The sequence below is a fragment of the Chaetodon auriga genome, chromosome 6, assembly GCF_051107435.1.
Source record: "Chaetodon auriga isolate fChaAug3 chromosome 6, fChaAug3.hap1, whole genome shotgun sequence".
NCBI lineage: Eukaryota > Metazoa > Chordata > Actinopteri > Chaetodontiformes > Chaetodontidae > Chaetodon > Chaetodon auriga.
Window position 1 is genome coordinate 28,543,916 of NC_135079.1, and position 27,910 is coordinate 28,571,825.

The following is a 27,910-nucleotide window of genomic DNA, read 5'->3' on the forward strand; positions in this document are numbered from 1 at the left end:
CTTACTCATCATAGTAATGATATGTGCCCAGGCTGCATGTAAGCCTGCATGACGTTATGCATATAGCTACTACTTAGCAGGACTATTTGTGCTTAAGAATCTCATGTTAGTTTATGCTGTATTTGTGCTTTACTGTATAATTTTAGCAGCCTGTAGCCAGCTTAGTTAGTGTTAATCACTTTCTCCTCTCAGATGTGATGTTAGCTGAACTGTCTGGATTGTAACGTTAGCTGAGCTGTCTGGATTTCAGTCTTCTTGTTTTTATACACATTTTCAATTTAATTTAGTAATAGCGGCTGACGACAGCATCGGATCTATGTGGAGCGATAAGGAGACTGTAACATTGCTCACATTAATACATGAAAGAAACATAAATGTCATATTCCCATTCTTTTTTCTCCAGTATTTTTCTTGATTGTTTGATTGGTGGTCACTCAATTACATCATCATCTCCTACTGCTTATTTCAATGGGCCAACTCCTGATAACCGTATTACAGAAGTGGATGGAAACAAGCATTCATTCGCATTTTCTTTTGCTGATTTTGCTGATTGAACATTTCTAATACTTTCAAAAGATAGGCCCATTCCAATTGATCAAAAGCCCCCCCAGCATTGACTACCATTAAGGTCAAGTCTTATTCTTGCTTCTTGGCATATTATATTAATGATATACAGATTCTAATATTGGTTTTTACTTTTATTGTGTATGAAACCAGTTTATTTGTTGACGATTATCGTGAAATATGTCACAAACTATCTTGGCTATCTTAATTATGTTGGACTTTGTTAATGATTTTATTGTCACTATTAATTACACTTATCAGTTGATACTGAGATGGAGTAGTACCCAGCTTTCATGATTTTGGTATCACTTTGACAATTGCTTGGTACATTGCTGGAGAAGATGGTGCCTCGATGCATTATTAGTAACATTTAAAAATGATGAGCTAATCTGTCTCCAAAATGTAGAATAAAATTCTATTGGAAATCCATCAATACCATTTTTTTGGAGGAAAGCCATCAATTGCATTTTAACTTTTGATATTCTTATTTCAATTCAATTCAATATATAGGGCCAAAACAGAAGTTGACACTTTGCATATAGAGCAGGTACCAACCATATTTATTGTTGGGTCTCAATATGTATTGAGACCCAATAATTCTTTCATGAGGAAGAAGAAGAAGAAGAAGAATCGGGGGGAGACATTCCCCTTTATTTGTCACACACATGCGAGCACATGCGAGCACAGCACACGAGGTGAAATTTGACTTCCGCCTTTAACCCATCCTGGTCGTCCCTCCTCCGCGGCAGACCAGGAGCGGTGGGCAGCCAGACCGGCGCCCGGGGACCCATCTTCGGCGTCACCATTGGTCAGGTGGTGATCTTCTTGCATGTTTTTAGTGGGGGTATATTTTTACGGAGGATACCCCAGGTGAACACGGGGAGAACATGCAAACTCCACACAGAAAGGCCCTCCTCGAGCAGCAGGCACCGAAGGCATGGTGGAGGACACACCCGGTGCCCGCAGCGAGATTCGAACCCGGGACCTTCTTGCTGTACCCAGTGCAACCTGTCCCAAAAGAAATCAACTAAAACTCTTTGTATATTTGACAAAAGCGAAGCTGGGGAAGCAATACAGGCCAACATTTCAGGAGCCGACCTTTTACCTTTTCTAAAACATTATCCCATTTTATTCTGTAAAATTGTCATTGTCCTGAAAGAGTCCCAGATATTTTATCCCTCTTTTCTTCCAGAGCAAGCCTCCATGTAACCTGAGCCGATCCCTCAGCCTATCCACCACCATGAACACCTCACTCTTCCACCAGTTTACTTTAGCAAAAGATATACAACTGAACAGATTGACGGTGTTCACAATGACATCATCAGCGTACGCCAACAGTTTAAAGCTGCAGTAGGTAAGATCGAGAAGAGAGCAGACGTAGCCTGAAAATTTGAACTAACACAAGTTCCATGTCACTCCCCCTCCCTCTCCGCTCCACTCATGCCCTGCCTCTAAGCCCCTCCTCCCTGCAGCGTCTGCCGTGACAACCAGTAACGTTAGCCTTAGCAGCGGAAACAAGCTAACTCTGCCCAGCTGCTACATCACAGTCGCTAACATACCATACACGCTGGATAGTGTTACTGTAACAATCACCATATTAGCTTTATGGTTATTTGTTGACTTAGCCATATATGCTGTTGTTGGTAGTGGCGGTATGGGCAGTTTCTCCTTTGCGAGTGGCTGTTGCTCCACCATAGCTTTCATTAGCCTCCTGACGCTGCTCACAGAGCTGTTTGACTGAGCGGTAGCCGGCAGCATGAGCGGAGGGAGGGGGCAGTTCGCAGCGTGTGAGAGTAGTAATTGACAGATGCCAGACATTCCCTCTGATGCTCCTCTGGCTCTGATTGGTTGTTTTGTGTTGGGCACAGTGGATTCTTGCAAATTGCAGTAGGAGCAGTAGGTGGGACCAATGGAGCTGTTTTTTTTTTTGTTTTTTTTTCACAGATTACATGTTTCATGTACTGCTGTCTGGGCATAGGGACAGTTTTAGCAAATATGCCAAAAAATTACTTTTATACAAGTTACCTACTGCAGCTTTAAAAGAGACATTACAGTCAGGAAAACAAACACCACTCAAATCATGTCTGTTTCTGAAGCAGAGGCTCAATGGATAAAGAGTCGAGCATGCCGGACAGAATCTGACCCCACTCTGAACACTAAAAGGAGCACCCAGACCTCCATTAATTTTCAGTACAATCACAATGTCACTGTACATCTTGACTATGAAACCTGGGCTGAACCTAAAAGCGAGTTTGCAATAGATACTGGTATTCAACCTGGTCCAAAGCCTTTTCCTTGTCGATGGAAATGAGACCAATGTCTTCAGCCAATGAGCCAGAGACCTCCAAATAGTCCAGAATAAATGTGACATTGTCACTTATGAGCCTGCCGGGCACACAATTGGTCTTGTCAGTGTCGATGACTTCTCTTGAGTCTGGTGGCCAACACCTTGGACAGCACCTTATAGTCTGTGCAGAGCAGAGAGACTGGTCTCCAGTTTTTGATCTCCTGCAGGTCTCCCTTCTTGCGCAGGAAGGTGATGACTGCCCTCCTGCAGCTCAGAGGCAGCTGTCTGCTCTCCAGGCTGTTTGTTACAACCTCCAACAGGTCTTCCCCCAACATAGACCAGAAAGATTTGTAAAAATCAAGAGGAAGACCACCTAGACCAGGAGCTCTATCACTCTGTAAGATCATCAGAGCAATATACAGTTCACTGAGGGATACATGAGCATCCAGTTTTGCATTGGCCTCAGCATCCACCTGTGGAAGACCAGAGAAGAAGCCGCTGCACACATCTGAGAGAGAGAGAAAAGAGAGAGAGAGAGATTATAACTGATAATAAAATAGTATAAGATATATACTGTATACGGTATATATAGCATAGTATTTACAAATATAGATTTATAAATGTGATATATGTACATATTAGTAACAGATAGCATAGCTACATAATACAACACTGTGAATGTAATAAGTACGACTAATAGTAATAGCAGTTGCAGTGGATGTCAGGCAGGGCCATAGTAGGAGATGTAGTCCACAATCATACATAATCCATAATCCAGGCTCTGCCACGTTCCATGGGAACCTACGACTCTGGGTAAGAAGCCAAGTTAGAACAGAGGAGATAGGTGTATCACTGGAGGTCACCTGCCAACCCTAACTGTAATCTTTAACATACAGGAAAGTTTTAAGCCTACTTTTAAATATAGAGAGGGTTTCTGCCTCCCGAACCGGGACTGGAAAATGCTTCCATTGGAGAGGAGCTTGATATTTAAAGGGCTCCCATTCTGCTTTTGGAGACTGTAGGAACCATCTAGTAAGCCAGCATTTTGGGAACACAGTGTTCTAGTCGGGTAATGGGGTACTATAAGATCTGTAAGATAAGGTGGTGCCTGACCATTTAGGGCTTTGTAGGTAAGGGGAAGGATTGTAAAATCTTTTCTGGATTTTACAGGGAGCCAGTGCAGAGCGCCTAATATGGGAGAAATATTATGTCTTTTCCCCGTTTTTGGCAAAACAAGTGCTACAGCGTTCTGGATGAGCTGTAGAGTATTAACAACAGGGCAGCTGTGGCTCAGGAGGTAGAGTGGTCGTCCACCGATCAGGAGGTTGGTGGTTCTGGCCTCAGCAGAAGTATCCGTGGGCAAGATACTGAACCCCAAAAACTGCCCCCAATGCTGTGACATTGGTGTGTGAACTCATATGTACGTCGCTTTGGGTAAAAGCGTCTGCCAAATGCCTTATTGTAATTTCGGCAGCCTCGTAGTAAGGAATTGCAATAATCCAGCCTTGAAGTAACGAATGCGTGGACCGGTTTTTGGCATCATTTTGAGAGGAGGCATTCCTTGAAATTTGTTTTACGTGAAAGTTAAAAAATAACTTCCAGATTCCTTACAGTGGAGCTGGAGGACAACGCATTGTCATCCAGATATGCTGTATCATCAGATAGTGAGCTTTTAAGGTGTTTAGGGCTTCAGTTTTGTCCGAATTCAGTAAAAGAAAAACGTTACACGTCATCCAGGTCTTTATGTCCTTAAGACACGCTTTGAGTTAAGTTAACTGATTGGTTTCATCTGGCTTCATTGATAAATATACCTGGATATCATCTGCATAGCAATGAAAATTTGTTTCCTGATAGTGTTGCCTAAAGGAAGCATGTTTAGAGTGGATAGAATTGGTCAAAGCACAGAACCCTGCAGAACGTCTTGACTGGCTTTAGTGTGCACAGAGGAATCATCATTAACGTGTACAAACTGAAATCGATCTGAAAAGTAGGATTTAAACCAGCTTAGTGCAGTTCCCTTAATGCCAATTAAGTGTTCCAGTCACTGCAGTAGGATACCATGATCAACGGTGGCGAATGCAGCACTAAGCTCTAACAAGACCAGTACAGAGACAAGTCCTTTGTCTGATTCAATTAGAAGGTTATTTGTAACTTAAACCAGTGCTGTATCTGTGCTATGATGTGCTCTAAATTCTGACTGGGAATCCTTAAATAGACTATCGTTATGAAGAAAGTGACACAATTGATTAGCAACTGCTTTCTCAAGGATTTTAAAGGTTACATATAGGTCTATAGTTGACTAAAACCCTGGGACCCAGAGAAGGATTTTTAAGAAGTTGTAAAATTACAGCTACTTTTAAGGACTGTGGTACCTAGCCTGTTGATAAAGAGAGGTTGGTCATATCTAATACAGAAGACCCAATTAAGGGTAAAACATCTCTAAGCAGCCTTGTTGGGATGGACTCTAAAATATAGCTTGATTATTTCTTTTTGATTAAGGTCTTTTTATTTTGGTTTTACAATTTACAGTTAACAGTTCAGCATAGGTCCAACAAAACAGAAACAGGACAGTAAAACCCCAGCCCACCCCACCTCCTCCATCCCCCTTTTCCCCAAATACCAGACTTATAGTCTTAACAGTATAAAATACAGAGTTCAAAATACAGAATTCACATAGCCAGACATAAAGGACAAAGAAAGGGAAAAAAAGAGGTTTACAGTACTATATTATCTGCCTCCATATTCCTCGACAAACATTAAGAAAGGCTGCCAAGTATTATAAAATTTTATAGTCGACCCCCTGATTGTGTATCTGATCTTCTCCAACTTGATATGGTACATGATTTCCCTAATCCAGTGACTGTATTTTGGAGGTGTTGGGTCTTTCCATTTCAATAATATCAGTCTCCCAGCTAGCAGAGAGCAGAAAGCCAACATAGTTCCTTCCCACACCTCAAGATGAGAACCCATCTGGGCTACACTAAAAAGTGCAATGAATGGAGTTGGCACAAGCCCTTTCCCAAAAATCTTAGAAAAGGTCTCAAAGATGGACTGCCAGAAAGTGCAAAGCTTTGGACATGTCCAGAACATGTGTAAGAGAGTGACTTGATCCCGTCCGCATCGATCATGCCTGGGGTCTATGTCAGCTTTGATCTTAGAATGTGTAACTTTAGACCAGTGCAGCCGATGTACAATTCTGAACTGAACAGCATGTCTAAGACAAATAGAAGAGAAGACTCCCTGTATTATTTTCTCATCTATGATTGGTTCATTTAAATGTGTCTCCCCTTGTTTTTTTGAGGCGGTCCAAAGGCGTTAAGTCATGAGAATACGGTATTTCATGTATTGTACTAATAGTCCATTTTCTAACTACTTTACAATCAAAAATTGAGTCTAACAAACAAGTTGCAGGACATAAGGGAAAGCATTTAAAGTTAGAGAATACAAAATTCTGAAGCTGCAAATATTGATAAAAATGTGATTTGATGGTGATTTGTGAAATATGATATTATATTTTTGTACCAATTGTTCAAAGGGGGCAAAATTGCCATCAATATACATATCAGACCATGATACCATACCTCTTCTGGACCACCTGTCAAAGATCTCATCTATCAATGATGGGATAAACATGTGATTTTTTGCAATTGGTGTAGCCTGAGATAGATCTGTAAGTGAAAAGGATCTTCTAAACTGGTTCCAGATCTTGACTGAGTGTAAAACAACTGGGTTAGAAGTAAAGTTAGAAATGGGCTGTGTAAATGTTAACTTAGAACACAGTAAGGCTTTGAAAGAAGTGGAATTTAGCCATTTAGCCATTCAGTGTCAGTGTTATCATTATCATTACCCATCCAATACAGCAATAAGTAGTAGTAATACTGCCCAGTAGCAATACAAGAAACTGGGGAGTGCCATCCCTCCCATTGAGTGAGGTCTCTGAAGTACACTTCTTTTTATCTGGGGTGTTTTTCTGTTCCAAATGAAGCTTGATATCTGATTATTTAATTTGGTTACAAAAAAAAAAAAATTAGTTTAAAAGATCGTAAGACACTGAAATATATATAAAAACTTTGATATCTTGATTCAAATTCGGTAACAGGAGCTGATAGTTAGCAGCATAAAGATCTTTATGTTTATCTGTGATCCATATGCCGAGGTATTTGAATTTTTTAGGGCTAATTTTAAAGGGAAGTGAATTCAAAGATGCCTCACCATTACTAGTGACAATAGGCATCAGCTTGCTTTTCTGAATATTGACCCTGTAACTGGATAATTTGCCAAATTCTATTAGCAAGACCATTAGCTTAGGAAGACTCAGAGGGGGTTGTGATATATATAGTAGCATGCCATCTGCGTAAAGAAGAAGAAGAAGAAGAAGAAGAATCATGCTTTATTGATCACAGCACAACATGCATAGTTACAGAGGGGGAACTGCACACGTCATGCTTCAGTGAAATTCTTTCTCCGCATTTAACCCATCCTGGTAAGTCCTTCGTCCGTGGGAGACTAGGAGCGGTGGGCTGCCAGCCGACAGTGGTGGCTGCTCTCCTGCTCGTTGAATTCCTTTGATATCAGTATTTTGTCTCAGAGCTAGAGCTAGTGGTTCCATTGCAACCGCAAAAAGAAGCGGTGACATGGGACATCCCTGCCTTGTGTCACGTTTAAGCTCAAAAGAAGGGGACAGATTATTATTATTATTATTATTAGTACGAACAGCAGCCATTGCAGATGAATATAAAAGTTTGATCCACGATATGAACTTATGGCCAAATCCAAACCTCTCCAGTGTGCTGAAAAGGTAGCCCCATTCCACCCGGTTGAACGCCTTTTCAGCATCAAGTGACAGGACTGCCTTTGGCACGCCTGGTGGAGAGGGCTATAAAGGATGTTAAAAAGGCATCTGACATTGAAAGAAGAGTGACGATTCTTGATAAATGCTGTTTGGTCAGGTGATATAATGAAGAAAGAACACCCTTCAATTGGCATGCCAGAACCTTGGCAAGGATTTCTGCGTCAGTATTAAGGAAAGAAATTGGGCAAAATTAATTGCACTCCAGAGGGTTTTTTCCTTTTTTGAGAATTACAGCGATAACTGCTTGGTGCATGGTCAGAGGTAAGGTCTTAAGTGAAAGTGATTCTTCAAAAACTGAAAGTAGTTAAGGGGCAAGTTGGTCTGAGAATTTTTTGAAGAAATCCGTTGGATAGCTATCCGACCCTTGGGACTTGCCACTTTGCATAGATCTGATTGCAGATATCTCTAGGGCTGAGAGGTCTTTCTCCAGTGTGTCAGCCATGTTTGGGTCTACGGATGTAACATGTAGGGATCTTAAAAAATCCTCCATTGCTGAGGATGTTGTTGAAAGTTCTGTTGTGTATAATGATTGATAGAAATTTTGACAACAGGAGTTAATCTTGAGGCTATCTGTGCTCCTCAAACCCTGTTCATCATTAATTGCAGGTATAGTCTGATTGGCAGTTCTTTGTCATAATTGATGCATGAGAATTTGTCCAGTTTTTTCCCCATGCTCGTACCATCCGTGTCGAGATTTGGAGAGGAGATATTCAGCCTGTTGTGTTGATAGGATATCAAATTCAGTCTGCAAGGACAGACGCTTTTTCATTATGTCAGCAGAGGGTTGATGGCTGCATCGCATATCCAGTTCCAGTATCTGATCTGTTAGCTCTTCAAGGCGCGCTGTGTTTGTTTTCTTTTTATTTGCACAATAAGAGTGTGTGCTGATTTAGACAAAGAAGTCTTTTGGAGGAACTGTGATCAAAGACGGGGGAAGTGTGCAATTTATATCACCACCAAGAATATGATGGTGTGACTTCATGTTTGGTAAGTGAGAAAAAAGTTTGAAAAGAATGCTGGATTGTCCCAATTTGGTGCATAAATGGCCAGGATGACCGGAAATTAAAAAAGCTGCCCTGTCACAATAATGTAGTGCCCTGCAGAATCAAAATCAACATTAGTCATTGTAAATGGTATATTCTTATCAATTAGGATGGCTGCCCCCTAGTCTTTGAGTGGAAATTAGAGTGATAGACTTGTCCTGACCATCCTCTCTTTATTCAGAACAGGTCTGTCGTGTCCTGAAGAAATGCAGTATCAGTTTGAAGTTGTTTTAAGTGTGTAAATACCTTTTTACGCTTAAGTGGATGGTTAAGTGACTTCACGTTCCTACTCACAAAGTTGACTGAGAATCCATCCAGCCCTCTGGTAGAATTAGGATCAGTCAGAGTGAGAGATGCCATGTACTTGAAATTTACATCTGGCTAAATAAACAGAAAAGGAGAAAGACATAGAAATGAACAAGTCTGGTATAGTCCCAATCCCCCACCCACCCCACCTAGTACCTAGAAAAACAAGGCAAACATGGTACCCCTCAAGAACAAATCCACACATATGTGTTTGTGTTGGGGAACTTTATTGAGCCAACTGTTCAAGCCGCTATCAAACACTTCATGAAAACCAATTCAGCGCATTGGTATTGTAGCATTATAACGTTTGCTATGTGTTCAAATAGGGGAAAAAAAAAAAAAAACACTGGATAACCCCCACATCTCTTATGGAATCAAATAAATAATTTAAAGGTGTTAGGAATGTGGATTAGCCAGCTCTTATAAAATTATGTTTTGTAATAGGCAAAGACAGAAAAGTTAGCATCAACATAAATATGTTTAATCAGACAGAACTTTGCACTATAAGGCAACCTTTAAGTTGTAACAAAACACTATTTAGCTTATGAGTAAAGGTGATCAGCATTGCCAAAGAAAAGAGGGAGAGAGAGGGGGTCTCTTGGTCAAGCCAATTTACATTCATTTTCCATTTAAATATTGATCACTCTGCACAACATAAGCTGGTGAAACTGTAATAGTCCTTCAGAGTCGTAACAGTGGCGTTAGTCTGCTGGTTACAGCCAGTTTAGTTGCTTCTCTGCGGATGTAAACAGATATAATATTGTCAGAATAGATGGAAACTGAGGTTAAACACAAACAAACACTCTACCGCGCTCTTCCTTCCATGTCCTTGAGTTTGTCTCGGAGCTCTGCCACCTCCGTCTTCAGGGTATTTACCGTGGTCTGCAAAGTAACCACCTCGTTTGACCACGTTGACATTCCGGTCTCCATGTCTTGGATCGTGGTTTTCATTTGCTCTATCTTCGATTGAATCGCCACTGTGTTGTTTTTTAGTTCTGCTTTCAATGCCTGCAGCTCATTTTCAAGGAAGTCGAAGTCTTCGGCAAGTGCGCTTTTCATTTCTGATTTTATCACTGCTGAAATTTCACTTTTCAGTGAGAGAAGAGTCTCCGATATCAGGGAGTCGGCGTCCATCTCTGGTTTAGCTGACCATGGCGGAGACACTTCTGCTGAGGTGGCAGTAGCAGCATGGCTTGGGGCGGTGTCCGGCCTAGTTTTCGCTGCTACAGTGAATTTGAATTTGCGCAGATTCATCACCATTCACTCAAATGTAGACTTTCACCCAGCTTCGGAAATGTTTTCAGATGTGCAGCGCGCTTATAAAAAGTTTGACAGGAGCTCAAACAAAATGTCTTACACCATCACCCCTACACCTTGATGATTTTGATAAAGAGATTAGTTAGAAATTAGTTGGTGAATGGTGATGGGAGAAAAGTGGTCTAAATGTACGACAGGTTCACAGCTATTTCTATGGTTTCTCTGTGTGAAGATTAATTAACACTTGTTGAGGGTAGGAGGTGATTATTCTTGTCTGCGATAGTAAAAATTTTATCATTAAAGAAGCTCATGAAGTCATTACAACTGAGGGTTAAGGAAATACATGGTTCAATGGAATTAAGACTATCAGTCTGGCTGGAGTGCTGAAGAGAAACCTGGGCTTGTTCTTGTTTCTCTCTGTAAATTATGAGTAATTGACTGCCATATCTTCTTCTATCTTCCTCTTTTTTTTTTTTTAAATCTGACTGATTTTAGAAAGGGAATTGTGTCAAAATCCTTTTCTTTGAACTCACAACCTCACAGCTTTGAAGATCAGTATTGTCTTCTGAAGGTGACAGAAGTTAAGTCCTCACGTTATTTTCCTGCGATTCAACCACATCTAGAAGCCTGAGATTATTTTGGCAGTTGAGATTTTCAAGTTGATCAGTACAGTCCATTGTGAGCTGAAGTGTATTTTCAAGCTCTGTTATGCTGCATTGATGAGTGTCTTGTTTCACCACATCTGCATGCATATCACCTGTTAGTGTTTTTCCTTCAAGTCTTTGTACCACCAACAAAAGCTTGTTGGTAGCTGTTTGGAAATTCAGAGATTTGCAGGTTGTTCTCCAAATCCTGTGTTTACTCCAGCTGGCATTTCAGCCTGAAATCGTCTGACATAAGGGCATCATAGAAGATTACAGATCCAGAACATTATTGATACAGAGAACCATGTGACATGGGACATGAGGGCTAGGATTAGGATTAGGATGCAACTGTTAATGTTCATTACAAACATGCCTGCAGGTGGTTGTACAGTAGCCAGTACTCCGTAGATCTAGGCATGGTGGAGCATCATGGTGAGCAGCAGTGTAGCATTTAGCCTGCATGGATTGCAAGCGGAAGTTTGATTTGCAAACAAAGATTCTGATTTGCATTAATACATTTTAAATCACAAATTTATTTTGCATGCGCTAAAACATTTTTCAATGTGTTGTTGTTTATGTAGAAACAACATACGCATCCATGGCATTCCTGCAGGGGCTGAGGGAGAAAATACTCAGGAATTTCTGGAAATGTTAATTAAAACAGAGTTGAGTAAACAACGCTGTCACTGATCCCTTGGACCCAAACCGTCACAAGGTTCCAACCCAAGATCTGTTGTAGTCTGTTTCCTGGAATATAAAACTAAAGAGCTGATACTTGGCTCCGCTTGGAAAAAGAAAGAGATTCACTACGACAAGTGTTTTTTGAGCAAGACTACCTGACCAAAATTCTAAAAAGAAAGGCTTACTCCACCATAAGAAAGGCGCTTAAAGGGGGCTTGTTTCCAGATGCTTCACCCAGCTAAACTCAGAGTGTATCTCAACACTGGTCCAGTTAACTACAACAGTGCACTGGAGGCAACAGATGATCTGCAGAAAAGGGGATTATTCACAGATTGTCCTGGAGCTGAGACCCCCGCGGATGGTGCATCCATGGCAAGACTGGGACAACCTCCCTGGGAAACAGCAGGTCAAACACCACGCCAGCACTGAGAAGCACGACTGAAACGTATCCAGGATAAGCTCAAGGGGTTTCAACACAACTAAGATGCTACATGAGAATGCTCCTGTATAGTAATATGACGTTTTGAGAGCCTGAAGCATTATATGTTTTTAAAAAAAAAAAAAAAAACTCAAAGAAATACGCATGATAGATATATGGAGGGAATTACACACATTTGATAAACATTTTACTTTTTTCTCCCATCCTCATTCTGTACATTCAAGAATTGATTCCTTTTTTATTGTTCATCAAGATAGACACAGGATTATAAACTGAGAGACAACAAACTTGCCCTCTGAATGACCCTCAATGCCAAAAGTATATAAAGGAAGAATTTAAAGATTATATGGCTCATAATAATAATGGAACACAGCATAACATGACATGCAGTTAAAGCCATTGTTAGACTCAGAATTTGGACAGCTCAGAAGACATTAGAAAAACAAAAACAAATCAAGGACCAAACTGAAAAATTGAAATGTGAGACAGGCTCTCCACCTCATTGACCATATGAGAAATAACAACATAGAATCTGTAGTTATCAGTCTTGATGTTGAGAAGGCTTCAAATTCTGTTTGTGGGAATATTTGGTTCTTAAACGCTTTGGCTTTGATGATCGGGTAATTGGATTTTTAAAATATTGGTAACACTTATCAACCCTAATACAAGTTTGCCTATATTATTATCTCTGCTTAAAGAATTTGGCTCATACTCACATACACTACAGTTCAAAAGTTTGGGGTCACCCAGACAATTTCATGTTTCTCATGAAAACTCACACTTTTATTCATCAAATTAGTTGCAAAATGAATAGAAAATATAGTCAAGACATTGACGAGGTTAGAAATAATGATGTTTATTTGAAATAATAATTTTGTCCTTAAGTGTTGCTTTCGTCAAACAATTCTCCATTTGCAGCAATACAGCCTTGCAGACCTTTGGCATTCTAGCTGTCAATTTGTTGAGGTAATCTGAAGAAATTTCACCCCATGCTTCCTGAATCACCTCCCACAAGTTGGATTGGCTTGATTGACGCTTCTTACGTACTATACGGTCAAGCTGCTCCCACAACAGCTCAAGAGAGTTGAGATCTGGTGACTGCGCTGGCCACTCCATTACAGACAGAATACCAGCTGACTGCTTCTTCCATGAATAGTTCTTGCATAGTTTGGAGGTGTGCTTTGGGTCATTGTCCTGTTGTAGGAGGAAATTGGCTCCAAGCGCTGTCCACAGGGTATGGCATGGCATTGCAAAATGGAGTGATAGCCTTCCTTATTCGAAATCCCTTTTACCTTGTACATATCTCCCACTTTAACAGCACCAATGCAGCCTCAGACCATCATATTACCTCCACCATGCTTGACAGATGGCGTCAGGCACTCCTCCAGCATCTTTTCACTTGTTCTGCATCTCACAAATGTTCCTCTGTGTGATCAAAAGACCTCAAACTTCAGTCCATCTTAATCTTTTCCTTTTATTGACCAGTCTCTGATGTGGCTTTTTCTTTGCCATTCTGCCTAGAGGGCCAGCATCCCGGAGCCTCCTCTTTACTGTGGACATTGAGACTGGCGTTTCGCGGGTACCATTTAATGAAGCTGGCAGTTGAGGACCTGTGAGGCGCCTATTTCTCAAACTAGATACTCTATGTACTTGTCCTCTTGCTTAATTGTGCACTGGGGCCTTCCACTTCTCTTTCTATTCTGGTTAGAGCCCGTTTGTGCTTTCTCTGAAGGGAGTAGTACACACAGTTGTAGGAAGTGTGCAGTTTCTTGGCAATTTCTCGCATGGAATAGCCTTCATTTCTCAGAACAAGAACAGACTGTCTAGCTTGAGAAGAAAGTTCTCTTTTTCTGGACATTTTGAGAGTATAATCGAACCCACAAATGCTGATGCTTCAGATACTCAACTAGCTCAAAGGTTTTATAGCTTCTCTACTCAGCACAACAGTTTTCAGCTGTGTTAACATAATTGCACAAGGGTTTTCTAATCATCAATTAGCCTTTTAACACGATTAGGTAACACAATGTACCATTAGAACACAGGAGTGATGGTTGCTGGAAATGGGCCTCTGTACACCTATGTAGATATTCCATTAAAGATCAGCCGTTTGCAGCTAGAATAAGATAAGATATTCCTTCATTAGTCCCACAGTGGGGAAATTTCCAGTGTTGCAGCAGCAAAGTGGGTAGCAAAAAATAGAGGTCATCAGTAAAAAGGACATTAAATGTCAAACAAGCAATATAAACAATATAAACAAGGAATATTAAAAAATATGAACAATAGGTACTGATATTGCACATTGGATGATAGTACTCCTGACTGGAGTATTGATATTGCACATAGGAGTAATAATACATCTGATGTAAAGTTGAAATTCACCTGAACTAAATATTTTCACAGTATAAGTGAACACAGTTGATCTGTATTATAATGCAGTCAGTTTGAGAGTGCTGCAGGAAGGAAGGACCTGCGATAGCATTCCTTCACACACTTTGGGTGAAGCAGTCTGTCGCTGAAGGAGCTGTCCAGTGCTGTTAAAGTGTCCTGCAGGGGGTGGGAGTCGTTCTCGATCATGGATGACAGGTTAGCCATCATCCTCTTCTTTCCTACCACCTCCACTGAGTCAAGGGGGCATCCCAGGACAGAGCTGGCCTTCTTGATCAGTTTGTCAAGTCTCTTCCTCTCAGCCGTCAAGATGCTGCTCTCCCAGCAGGCCACTCCGTAAAAGATGGCTGATGCCACCACAGTGTCATTAAAGGTCTTCAGGAGTGCCCCCTGCACTCCAGATGACCTCAGTCTCCTGAGCAGATAAAGTGTGCTCTGGCCTTTCTTGTAAAGTGCGGTTGTGTTGAGTCCAGTCTAGTTTATTGTTCAGGTGAACACCCAGGTACTTATCAGATGTCACCATCTTGATGTCCGTTCCCTGGATGTTCACCGGTGTCAGGGGGCAGAGTGTTCGTCTGCAGGAATCCACCACCAGTTCTTTGGTTTTCCCTGCGTTGATCTGGAGGCAGTTCCACTGGCACCAGTCCACAAAGTCCTGTGTCAGTTTTCTGTATTCTCTGTCATTCCCATCTGTGATGAGGCTGGCGATTGCAGAGTCATCAGGTTTCTCCAGGTGAGAGAGAGCTCAGTGTTGGAGGAAGATGACAGCACCGTCCACCCCAATGCCAGGCTTGTAGGCAAACTGAATTGGATCCAGCGATGGGCTCACCGGGGGGGAGGTGAACAAGGACCAGCCGCTCCAGCGTCTTCATCAGGTGGGATTTTAGTGCCACCGGCCTGTAGGTGCTGAGGTCCTTGGGGTGCGGAGTCTTGGGCACTGGTACCACGCAGGATGTTTTCCACAACTGTGGCACTCTCCCCAGCTTCAGGTTCAGATTGAACATGCATTCAACAATAGCGCACAGCTGATCTGCACAGGACTTGAGGAGCCTGGAGCTGATGCCGTCTGAGACTACAGCCTTCCTCGCCTATATGAATACTCATTTACCACATTAACAATGTCTAGACTAATAGATTAATGATATCTTCATTGAAAAAAACAGTGCTTTTCTTTAAAAGATAAGAACATTTCTAAGTGACACCAAACTTTTGAGCGGTAGTATATAAATTCAATTTACACAAAAGTCAGACTCTTACCTTCAGAGTCAGTCATTTTTATCATCCCTCAGCAGGGAAATTAATTTTGCAGTGTAGGACCACAGACACAAACAATAAAAAACAGCAATAACAATGGTACCAACAGACAGTCATATAAATAAAAACAATAACAATCACGTCAATAGTAATCATCAATAAAATCAGTAAGATAAAGAAGTTCTTCGGGCAGTGCGGGAAGATTATTTTTCATTTCCAGCTAAAAACCTAGTGTAGATTGATTCTGTTAATTGCAGTGGGAATAAAAGAAAATTTTTATTTGTTACGTTTGGTCCTTGGAAGCCTGTAACGCCGTCCAGACCCTCTGTCAGAAGAACAAGTTCCTCTGACAGAGGGTGATCAGGGCTGGCCATGATTTCCTGTGCCTTATTCAGGACTCGACCCTCATCGATGTCAGCCAAGAAAGCTGCTGAGTGCCAATTATTTTACTGCCCGCTTGACAATGTCTTGCTACCATTTCTTGTTCTGCACAGTTAAGTTGCCGTACCATGAGACAATACAAAAAGAGATTGATTTAAGATTGATTTGATAAAAGACTTATAAAATAACACCATTAGTGTTTTCTCCACATTAAAAGTGTTTAGTTTGCGCAGAAAATGAAGTCTTTGCAGTCACTTCTTACAGATGGCAGATGTGTTGAGGTCATGGCTCAAGTCCTTGTCAATGACTGTGCCCAGATATTTGTGTCTCTCTACCGTTTCCACTTGTGAACCCTTGATGGAGCAGACTGATTAAAACTGTGTCATCCGCAATTTTCAGAAGATGCCTGTCTTCATGGTGCTTCCTGCAGTAATTTGTGTAGAGAATGTACAATAGGGGTGACAGGACGCACACCTGTGGTTAGCCTGTGGAAGACAGCTTTGTTTGGGAAAGGGCATCATTTGCCCTAACTGCCTGTGGCCAGCAAATTAAAAAAATCCAACACCTACTTCACCAGACCGGCATCAAGATTAAAATCCGACAATAGTTTGTTGCCTAAAATATGTGGCTGGATTAAAAGTTGACGATAAGTCTACAAATAAAAGCCTTGCGTGAGTTTTTGTGCCCTTCAGGTGTTTGTGCAAGTAGTTGAAGAGAGTGATGGTAGCATCATCTACCCCTCTTCTGGCCCAATATGCAAAATGCATTTGGTCGAGCTGGCTCTGGACCTTCTCCATCAAAGTTTGTTTGACCAGCCGTTCAAAAACCTTCATAACCAGTGAAGTCAGGGCCACAGGCCTTAGGCCATTGAGCTCCTTAGGAACCTTGGTCTTAGCCACAGGAACAATAATAGACACCTCCCATAACTTTGAGGCCTTGTGCTGAGTCAGAGACAAGTTAAAAGATCACAGAAAATATCACATATCTAGTCTGCACAGACTTTCAAGAGTTTGCCTGTGATTATGTCAGGCCAAGGAGTCTTCCTAGCATTACATTTAAGAAAAAATGGACATAACAGAAGTAGCACTGATGGAAAACTGTGGAGTATGAGTAAGACTGCTGCTCAATGTATCAAACAAGACACTGTGTTCAAGGGTAAAATCATGTTCATCGTTAAAACGTAAATAAAAGTCATTTAGTCCCTTGTCATGGCCTTCATGCCATCACATACAGCCCTCAGATCATTACTGCGAAACTTTTCCTCTATTTTACTTTTATATTACAATTTTGCCCTCTTAATTTCATATCTGACCTCCTTTTTAGCTTCCAGCTTGTCCTTGTCATCCACTTAAAGGAAAGCATTGTGTTTCCTATGCAGCACATCCTTTACTGCTTTGTCTATCCGAGGCTCATTGTTCAGAAACAACTTGACCTGTTCGGTGGGCATGATAGAGTTTTTTAAATAAAGAATGTAAGATGATATTACCTCAGTCATCTCATCAAGGTAAAGAGGAATCTTTAAAAATGTTCCATTCTGTGCACTCAAGGGCTCCCTTTAATTCCTCAACAGTGCTCTCAGTCCACATTTCCACCTTTCCGGTGGCTACTTTCCCTCTCTTCAAGAGAGGTTTGTATGTTGGAATGAGGAGAATAATGCTATGATCAGAAGAGCCGATGGGGGGCAGGGCTGTGGACTTGTAGGCACCTCTTACTGTACCATAGCATAGGTCAATAGTTTTGTTGAGTCTGGTGGGGCAAGAGACGTACAAGTGAAAGTTGTTCAAAGTTTTCAAATTGCAACGATTAAAATCACCAAGACTGAAACAGGGAGCATCAGGGGAGAGTGTTACTGTGTAACATTTTTTGTAATTGTTACAGCATTTTTTGCGTTGGCCTTGGGGTGGATGAATACAACTGTCAGAAATATTTGGGGGAATTCCCGGGGGAGATAGTAGGAGTGCAGGGACCCCAACAGCAGCTCTATGTCTGCAGTACACACAGTCTCTCTGGCAGTAATGTGTTTGCACCACTGTTGATTGATGTAGAGGCAGACTCCGCCCCCTTTGGATTTCCCAGTGACGACAGAGTCCCTGTCGAGCCTCACCGGCGATCCAAACCCGGTGAGAGTTAGTCCAATGTCAGCATCCTCAGGAGTGAGCCATGTTTCAGTGAAAGCCATGACACAGGCTTCTCTGAACTTCTCCAGATGAGAGATGCTGGCTTGGATCTCGTCCATCTTGTTCCGTATGGACTGGGCATTGCAGAGCAGCATCGAGGGGAGGGGAATGTGGCGGAGTGACAGCTGCTTCAGTCTCTGTCGTCTGATGTTGCCCCGTCTTCCCGGTTTCTCAATATAATAGAGCAGCTGTATTTGCAAATGCAAACATACGAAAAGGGTTTGCACCAACATAAATGCGACTGCTACTCTGAATGCATCCATGATCACCATAGCCAAATGAAAATGTAAACATAGGTCGCACTTTTGGCGCAGGTGCAAGTTCTGGCATATAATGTGACGTTGACTACCTAAAACTCAGTTTTTCTCTGTTTACACGCAAACGTGCCACCGAGTTTTCCAAAATCTCCACTCTGGCCGGAGTTTTTAGAATGCATCGTTTTCATAGGCAAATTCTCTGTTTGCGTGTAAATGAAGGGAAATGTCCCCGTTTTTCAAAATATCCCTGTACCTTTAAACGGGGCTGTTAGTGACTTTAAGCATCCAACAGACGAAAACAACAGATCCAACTGCGTGTCGCTGCTTGCACAGCGCCATCAACTATGAACCTCAGGAAAACATTTATAGAATGTGTAAATTTAAATGTAAAAGGTAACATCATACAAAAAGTACAAATACCCAAGGATTTATCCTTCACCTATGACCACAATTACGCCCCCATAACAGTTGTTATTAAAGCAGACCTAAATCGCTGATCGTTACTACTGGTGACCATGTACAATCAAGTAGATCCCATGAATAGATTACCTAGGCTGCTCTTTCTTTTTTAGTCACTGCCTGTTGAAGCACCTCCTAAACAATTTCATGAATGGAACAGAATGATTTCAGCATTTATCTGGGGAATCTAGATTTCAGACATTGCAACTGTCAAGGGATAAAGGTGGACTGGCTTTACCCTGCTTGGAAGATTACTACAGAGCAGCACAGACTTCTCTGGTTTCTTGGTGTGACCCTGAGCATGATGCAAAATGGAAGGACTTTGAACAAAATCAAATAAATATACCGAGTCTTAGAGACAAAACTCTCCTGAAAAGTGTTTGGATAAACTGTCAAATTGGATTGCAGTCTTTGTAAACCACGTGTCAAACTCAAGGCTCATTTTATGTGGCCTGCGAGACCTTAAAAGCCATATGATTGTCTTGAAATAAAAATGTATGCTGCATAGTGTACAGTGACCCGCAAAATGATGACATCCTATAATGTTAGAGTGCAATGTTTCGTTTAACTTAAGTGTTTTTCTAACAAGTGATAGAGGTGAAAAAGATTGTCAAATAATCCCAAAATGTCCAGGAAGAGAAAAATTGATGCAGAGAGAAGGCAATTTCACGAAAGAAGGGAAAGCGACTACATGTTTGTATGTCAAGGAGAAAAATCGGTATGTCTTCTGTGTTACGAGGCAGTGTTGGTGATGAAGGAATACAATTCACATCGGCATTTTGATGCCAAACACGGAGCCAAGTATGCTAAATTTAGCCTTGAAGAAAAACATTGAATTGTCCAATCACAGCAGAATTTCGTTACAAAAGCGACAGCCAAAAATGATGCGGCAGTGAAAGCTAGCTTTATTGTGGCTGACGAAATTGCCCGAGCTTCAAAGTGTTTTTCAGAAGGTGCATTCTTGAAGAAGTGCATGCTAAAGGTATGTGAACAGGTGTGCCCCGACCAGATACAGACTTTTCAAAATGTCAGTTTGTCAAGAAACACCATTGCAATTAAGGAACTAGCAGGCAATCTGATTACACAGCTGACCGAAGAGACTTGCAGTTACCTGACTTACATTCATTAGCTTTTGATAAACACACAGACAACACGGATACAGTGCATCTTTCCATTTTTATGAGAGGTGTTAAGGCAGACTTCACTGTCAGTGAGGAGCTCTTGGATGTAGCTGCTTTGCATGGGACAACAATGGGTAGGGACGTAAATAAAACTAAAATAGCCTGGGAAAAGTGGGCGGGGATAACTACCAATGGTGCACATGCAATATGTGGAGAGAAAACCGCTTGATTGGACTAGTGAATACAAAAAAGTAATTGCTACACACCTCTGAAAGGTTCTGTAACTGGATGTATGCCCTCTGCAAGGCTGTCTGCAACCATTTGTTTTTGTAAATGCCACATCTGTCACACGTTCTTAGCAGCTCACAATTGACCTTTCGCAAAAGCCCGCCCCCCTTAGTTACTGTTGCTAGCCCGACAAGCTTCTTGACGCCAACGGATTGTCAACACAGTGTCATGGCAGGGAGAAGTATACTGGTGCATGTAAGTGAGTCTTTTTGGAGCAATACCAGCGCAATATCCTCCAGATCGAGGCAAAAGGGGTTGCAATATGCAGTGGAGGGTTAAGCATACCGGTCAATGGGAAAATCGGAGAAACCCCACGACCTCTACCTCAAATGCAACGAGCACAGCCTTGTGGACCAGTCATGCTCTTGCACTGCTGGGTAAGTTCTCTTATGTTAGCCTACTATTGTTAAAATATGTTTATCTGTGTCCACATCCTCCATAAGAGCTTTACTGTTAGGTTAACTAGCTAGCTAAACTTACAGGTGCCCCAAGGCTAATAAAGCCTGTTAATGTAGATCAGGACACTTGTATGCTCCAGGAGGATGTTGACTGATAGTTGCTAACAAGTTACAGCTCTGGTAAAGTTAGATAGCTAGTCAACATCCTTTCAACTATCCTAGGTGTATAACCCGTACGCAGGGTTGGCAGGGTTACTTTAGAAATTATATTCTGATACAGTTACTGATTACCTATTAAAAATGTAATCAGTAACTTAATCCAATTACCACAATATTAAAGTAATGTAACTTGATTGCTCTCCATTACTTTTGGATTACTTCAGTACCAAATATGGTGGAATTTTAGCCTAATATGATGTTTTATGATGGCTTTAGATTTATTAATTATTTGTTCAGCTATTTCTTCCCCTTTTGCGCAAATGTACATTTAGATTAAAAGCAGTAATTATGCACATTTAAATGTACTTTGTTATGTGACATCATGTTATTCACATTTCACACTTAAATCAGTTTGCCAGGTTTTTGCGCTCATATTGTGGGCCTTATGCACACCCTGGACCTGTGCGCAGTGTGGTGGTAGCCAAGGCCAAAGTTAACCGCAAGTGGAAACCCATCATGTCATGTCCACAATAAGTAAGTCTTTTACTCTCCATGTACTCTATAACAACACCATCCGTCACACTGTTCTGAATATATTCCCGTGTACTGTGTAACATGATAGACAATAATACTCACCTCTGAATGTATTTGTTATAGGAAAGAGTTAGGGACAGGAGTGTATGGTCTACTGAGGGAGATGTCAGATGCACCCACAAGCTACATTACTGATGAAACTGCACCTGAGGTAGAAGTTGAAGGCAGAAAGTATGCAGTGGGGTGCGGTCTAAGCCACCAGGTGAGATGAACTACAGAAGATTCAAGCAAGCCAGTCAGAATCAAGTAGCACTACTTGCCATTGTAGATAAGATTTTTCCCCACAGGTTTATTAAAGTTTAATTAAAATTGGACATTTACAAATTCTAAATGGTGCTTACAATGTAAAAAAAAAAATCATTGGGCTGACATATTATATAGGCCTACACATAAAAACATGAAACAAGGATTGAGCCACATAGTATCCAGAAATCTGTATTTCTGTAGCACCTTCCACAGCTCCGGCTTACAAAATGCTCCACAGTGGTGAATAAAAAAAACAGGTTAAAGCAGTAGAAATGTGATGTAGTAATACTTGATATTTGTTGTCATGTGATGCTACAACTGTCTCACACTGTCCCTTACTTAAGTATGTGTGGCTGGAAGTTTGAAAGCATGCTCACCACATACCAGATGTGATTTATGATTCCTAACCTTGTATTAGGAATTTTGTCTGACACTATCTTGAACTTTTTTATTTTAGCGATGGCCCTCTCTACGTGCACCCTGTGCTTTGCAATGCGCTTTGTCACCAGCACATCTCCAGCTGGCATTTGCCTCTTAGACCTTGAAAACGGTGGCAGTTTTAACTGAAACTCGACTGCTCGCATCTCTTCCTTGATCAAAAAGCCCTTATCAGCCATTATGCCATCCCCTCTTTGCAAATAGCCACTGTCTATAAGTTTTTCTAGTAGTGGAATGATACCACACTGTCTGACAATCTCTTTGTCGGAAATGGATCCTGTGAAAAGGGCAGATGAAAAAATCACAGCACCACGGGGGTCACAGGCGACTAGCGATTTTAGGGTGTTTGTGCTTTTGTAGTTCGGAAAAGCTCTGGCTTTGCAACACCAGTGATGTTGGCCTTTGTATTTTCAGCTCTGTGCAATCTAATATTGTAAATGTGGACGGGTAGTCTGCTTTGTAGGTTTCTGGCATGTTTTGTGCAATGACATCTCTGTGAGGCCAAATTGGTAATTCACCTAATACATCAAACATATAATGAATCCAGGAATTGAAAATATTACTTGCTGTTTGCGTTTTAATATTAAATCTAAATGCAAGGTTCTTTAGGTCTTCGTCTTCTTATTGCGGAGTTTCATTAAAACAAACAGCAACTGGCTACGGAGGGGCGTCTCAGCAACTTGCCAATCATTGCGCTTGTAGTTTAGGGGCACATTTATTTGAGTGGTGTGTGGATCATTTGGGATGCCAAATATTGTGCACAGTTGGTTGAACTGGTCATATGTAAACCCAGTACTGTATTCCAACATTTTAGGGATTTCACTGCTTTCAAGGAGTTCTGGTGTTAAAGTTTTCTTTTTAAGTGTGCTAATTTGTGCTTTCAGACTTTCTATTTCAGTTTCTTTTAAAGACAATTTCAATTTCATGTTGTCATTTTCTTCTTGTAATGTCTTCTCCTTTTCAGTGCTCTGCTCCTCCTCAGGCTCCCTTTCCAGCTGGCATCCAGGAAGTGGGGGTTGCTCAGGACTCTCTGTAAAGAAATAATGTTTGCATATTAATGATAATCATTTATCTTTGTCACCTTTTTACAGCTGCCACTTGTTGGCCAAATTAGAGAGCCTTCTGTTGACCCTGGAGCAGCTCCTGTCAGCCAACCAGATGACCTGCCCAACTTTCCTCTGCCATCCCAACCCACCAGCTTCTGCACAGTTCTGAATGAAAGTGCCATGCAACATTACACAGAACTGAACATTTCTTTGCCTGATTCTGTAGCTCTATAACGGGAAACCAGAGAACAGAGCACAAACAACTTGTGGTTCCATGCAAGGTCTGCAAGAATCACATCAACATCTCTTAAAAGAATCTGCTCTAGAAGAGCTGACCATGAAAAACTTGCTACAAGCTTAAAGAGTGCAGCATTAGTACAAACTAAGGCCATGAAAAGAGGTGTAGAACAAGAGCCCATAGCAGCAACACAGTACACCAAACTCACAGGTAATCTAGTGTATCCGTGTGGTTTTGTTGTTAATCCTGATGCCCCATACCTTGGTACGTCACCTGACCGTAGGGTGATAGAGAGAGGAGGGAGTGAAAGGCCAAGCTATGGGCTTTTAGAAATTAAGTGCTCTTCCAAGAACAGCTTCACAGAGTGTCCCTACCTTTGCAAGCAGGTAGATGGCAGCTATAAACTAAAAGAGTGTCATGTCCACCATTATCAAATAATGGGGCAGCTTGGGCTCACAGGTATGTTATGGTGTGATTTTTTTTGTTAAATGTGAAGAAGACTACCACCTAGAAAGAATACACTTTGATGTTGCAAAGTGGGAACAGATGTAGAGCAAGCTTGAGGTGTTTTTCTTTCACTGTTATATTACATGCCAGTGAGATAAATCAGTTATCATCTTACACACGGGGACTCTTTTTTTGTTCTCTTGCGTCTGGCATTGCTGTATGTTTGTTTTGACCTCTGAACAGAGAATGAACATGCCAATAAATGAACTGATCCACTGTCTGAAACTTCTTGCTGCCTATCATTCAACACAATACAGAGGTGATGTGATTGAGCAGGCTATTCCACTCTTGTTACGCCAGTATTAATTTGAAAAAGGCTTATCACTCACCACTGTCAACAACATACTGTTGAGTCTCCTCTGCATCATCAGTGCTGGAGGTGGAACTGGAGGCATCCTGCACACTTAATCTGCATCTGTATACATTTTTTGTACATGAATTTACAGTATATAGGTTCTATTACATTATATCATCATCATATATCGTCATCATCAACCTTTATTTACTCAGCGAGTTAGTCATGTTCTTATTTAAAGTAACAGCACCGTTAGGCTACATGACATGTACTAACAGGTTGAATATAGAGTTATATACTGTACTTCAAATCAAATATTATTGCCATGTAACTTAGGCTTACCGTTTTTTGGGTGGCTTTCGACAGCCTCTGGTTCGGCACTTGTACAGCAAGTACAGGGTTGGAATACTCAGGAGTAGGCTGTCCGTTCACAAAATGCTACATGAAAGATGAAAAAATAAGCTTAAATTGCCTGTTAGGACGCTATGTTCAACGTCGATGTAAACTGATGAAACATTCTGTTAGAGAGCTAAAGTGAACTCGCTAGCAAGCTAGCTAAAATTAGGTTAATTAACGTTAGCTAACACTACAGTTAGCTAAACTTAGAGGGTATTGGTAACGTTCTGGCAATGATATACTAGTAATATACAATATTTGCTTATAATAACCATAACTTTGATATCCAGTTTTGTATATATGAGCGTCTTGCTCATATAGTCTTAGTAGCTAGCTATCGCTTTGGCATTAGCCTAGCCTTGCCTTACCTTGAAGCAGACGTATATATGCTTGTTTATTTTCGTGACATTTAGCTGGGAGTGGGGCCTTCTACACTGTTTGATCCATTGCAGGCACCGGCTCTGTTGTGTCTTCGGCTTTGGGAAGGGAAAGAACACGACTCCCTCTGCCAAACTCTTGGAGTACCGACTGTTCAATTTACATATGCCATAGGCACATCGCTTCAACATTTTGCTTGTCGGAGGTCCGCAGCTTGACGGATCTTGTTTACATAGTAACAGTTGCTAGGATGTGTGATTGGACAATGACTGTTTGGGGGCGGCCTTTTGCGAAAGGTCGATTGTTTGTTGTACCATAGTTCTAACCCCTGTCAACTGACAAAAAAAGCTTTCATTCTAGTAACGTGTATTTGATGATATTTGACTTGGTTTCACTGAAACATTTGATCTTTGATTGATGGAGTAATGTATGTTTCTTGACCTGATAAATTAAAGGAATTTATGTTATAATAACACAGAGCAACGTACTTACAAATATCTTTACATTTATGTAAATGCATGTACAATATTTGTACACTTGAATAAATAAGAATAAATGCAGAGAAAGTTATTTAACAATATATTGAGTAGTTACATTGATAAAGTCTTGCAGTTACAACTGGCCCTTTGAGGGCAACCATAATGCTGATGTGGCCCAGAGTGAAAATGAGTTTGAATCCCCTGCTCAAAACATTTGACATAAAGAACTTAAAGACATTGAATTTCAAAGAAATGCACATATGTTACATTGGATGACATATGAAACAGTGGATGAATATGGGTATTAATTCAATCCGTATAATATCCTCCAGTAAAGATTCAGGTGCATTTCAACAACTAACAGAAAATTACAATGTAGGGAAGCAAATTTTTTTCCAGATATCTTCAAATGAGACATCATTTACACAAAAATATTAGAAATACGTGAGAAAAAGGAATGACTCTGATTAAGATATTTATTGAGGCTTGTTAAAGTAATGCTACCAGAATAACGATTTCCAGGATTTATTCAGCCTAACAGTTAGAAAGGGGTCACTCCACAATGTATGTTGTGTTGGGTGATTGATAAAGGAAGTCTTAATCTTAATGTTAAATCAAGGTGGGAGAAAGAAGCTAACATAAGGTTAAAAGGATGCCTGGTTAAATATATGTAGAACACAATCTACCACTTCATGTTCAGATCAGTGGAGAGAATCCATCTGGAAAAACATCTTAAGGTTTTTTTATAACTCCCAAAATCAAAATGTCACAGAGCACCAAACCTGAACAGGGTCAGTGTTGGAGAATGTGTGGTAATATGTCCATATTTTAAAGTGTCCTAATATCGCCTCTGATTGGGTAGTTGTTGCAGCAGACATCAGGTCAATGATTAGTTCAGAGCTTGATTTTTAGCATTGAACTCAACATCATCGAGGCTGTCTGTGATTACATGAAGAAACAAAAGGATTTGAGGAAGCCTACATCCACAGAAGACCTGTGGTTAGTTCTCCAAGATGTTTGGAACAATTTATCAGCCGAGTTCCTTCAAAAACTGTGTGTAAGTGTACCTAGAAGGATTGATGCTGTTTTGAAGGCAACGGGTGGTCACACCAGATATTTGCTTTAGATTTCTCTTCTGTTCATTCACTGCATTTTGTTAATTGATGAAAATAAACTGTTAACACTTACATTTTTGAAAGCATTCTTAGTTTACAGAATGTTTTCACACCTGCCTCAAACTTTTGCACAGTACTGTATATGTAAAAAATCAATGAAAAGAAAGTAGAAAAAAAAAGAGAAATGTAAAACCAATTCAGCTGTTAGACAGGAAGATATTGCATGGCACGCGGATGTGCACATCACATGCACGTACACACACACACACACACACACACGCACACACGCACACACACACATAATAATGAACTTATGTTGGGGGAACAAGTTGGGATTGTTAGGGTTAGGGTTAACCCTACCCAGAGCTGACAGCTGGTTGCCAAGCATGTTCAGTACTGACTGAGTCACAGAAGAGTCAGATGTATCACCTAGATAGAACCGAATTAGATGATACTGTAAAGCCACCGCTGTACATGTTGCATTTATTTATTTTTGTTGTTGTATGTTTTTCAGTTGAATTATACTTAAAGTATAAATAAAGTATAAAGTTGAATAAATGCATGTTATCTCAGTCTTGATCAAAACAATCACAATTATTTCTGCCATAATAGAGCTGCCCTATTGCATTCTTAGATCATTCCAAATGTTTCCAACAATGTTAAAAAACAGAGAAATTTGTAACCTTATTCAAAGTAAGAGTGTGTTTCATTTGGTCACCTGCAATGGTGACACAGGAGACACCGGAAGTCAGCAAACGTGTGTAAACATAACATAAATAAAGTTTTTTACATTACCTCGTCCATGGACATTTCTGCCTGAATCTCAACATATTTTCATCGGCAGTGGTGGTTTTAAGGTTGTTTTCATTGTTTTGGCCGAAAGACCCTTTGCAGCAGAAATTACATATTGTGTGTTTAAGAAAGCAGTTTTTCCTGATGCAAATGCATGCACTAATGGTTTTGTTACTGTCCTCACTAATAACCATAGACTATTTGCAATTTTTCCAGATCCCTGGATTCTGGAAAGAAACTCTACTACTTTTTCTGGTGTGCATGTAGTCCTTTGACTTGTCTGTAGTTTACTAAACAGTTATAACTTAACATAGAAATAGACAAACTTTGTTGTCATTCAGTAAACAGCAGATGTACACTGTACGAAATTTCTATTGCAGCAGGCTCAGCACAAGGTATGAAATAGTTAAAAACTATATATATATATATATATA

General features: G+C 40.7%; 1 protein-coding gene and 1 long non-coding RNA gene across 3 annotated transcripts in view; both read left to right on the top strand.

Annotated features, from left to right (window-relative positions):
- Positions 1-27,897, top strand: LOC143321706 (uncharacterized). The gene is made up of 3 exons (XR_013077232.1): positions 1-20,818; positions 20,878-21,748; positions 23,322-27,897. It is a non-coding gene; the product is annotated as an uncharacterized LOC143321706 (long non-coding RNA).
- Positions 1-27,910, top strand: part of trabd (TraB domain containing) — a 61,488-nt gene that overhangs the window by 2,030 nt on the left and 31,548 nt on the right. The window lies entirely within an intron of this gene.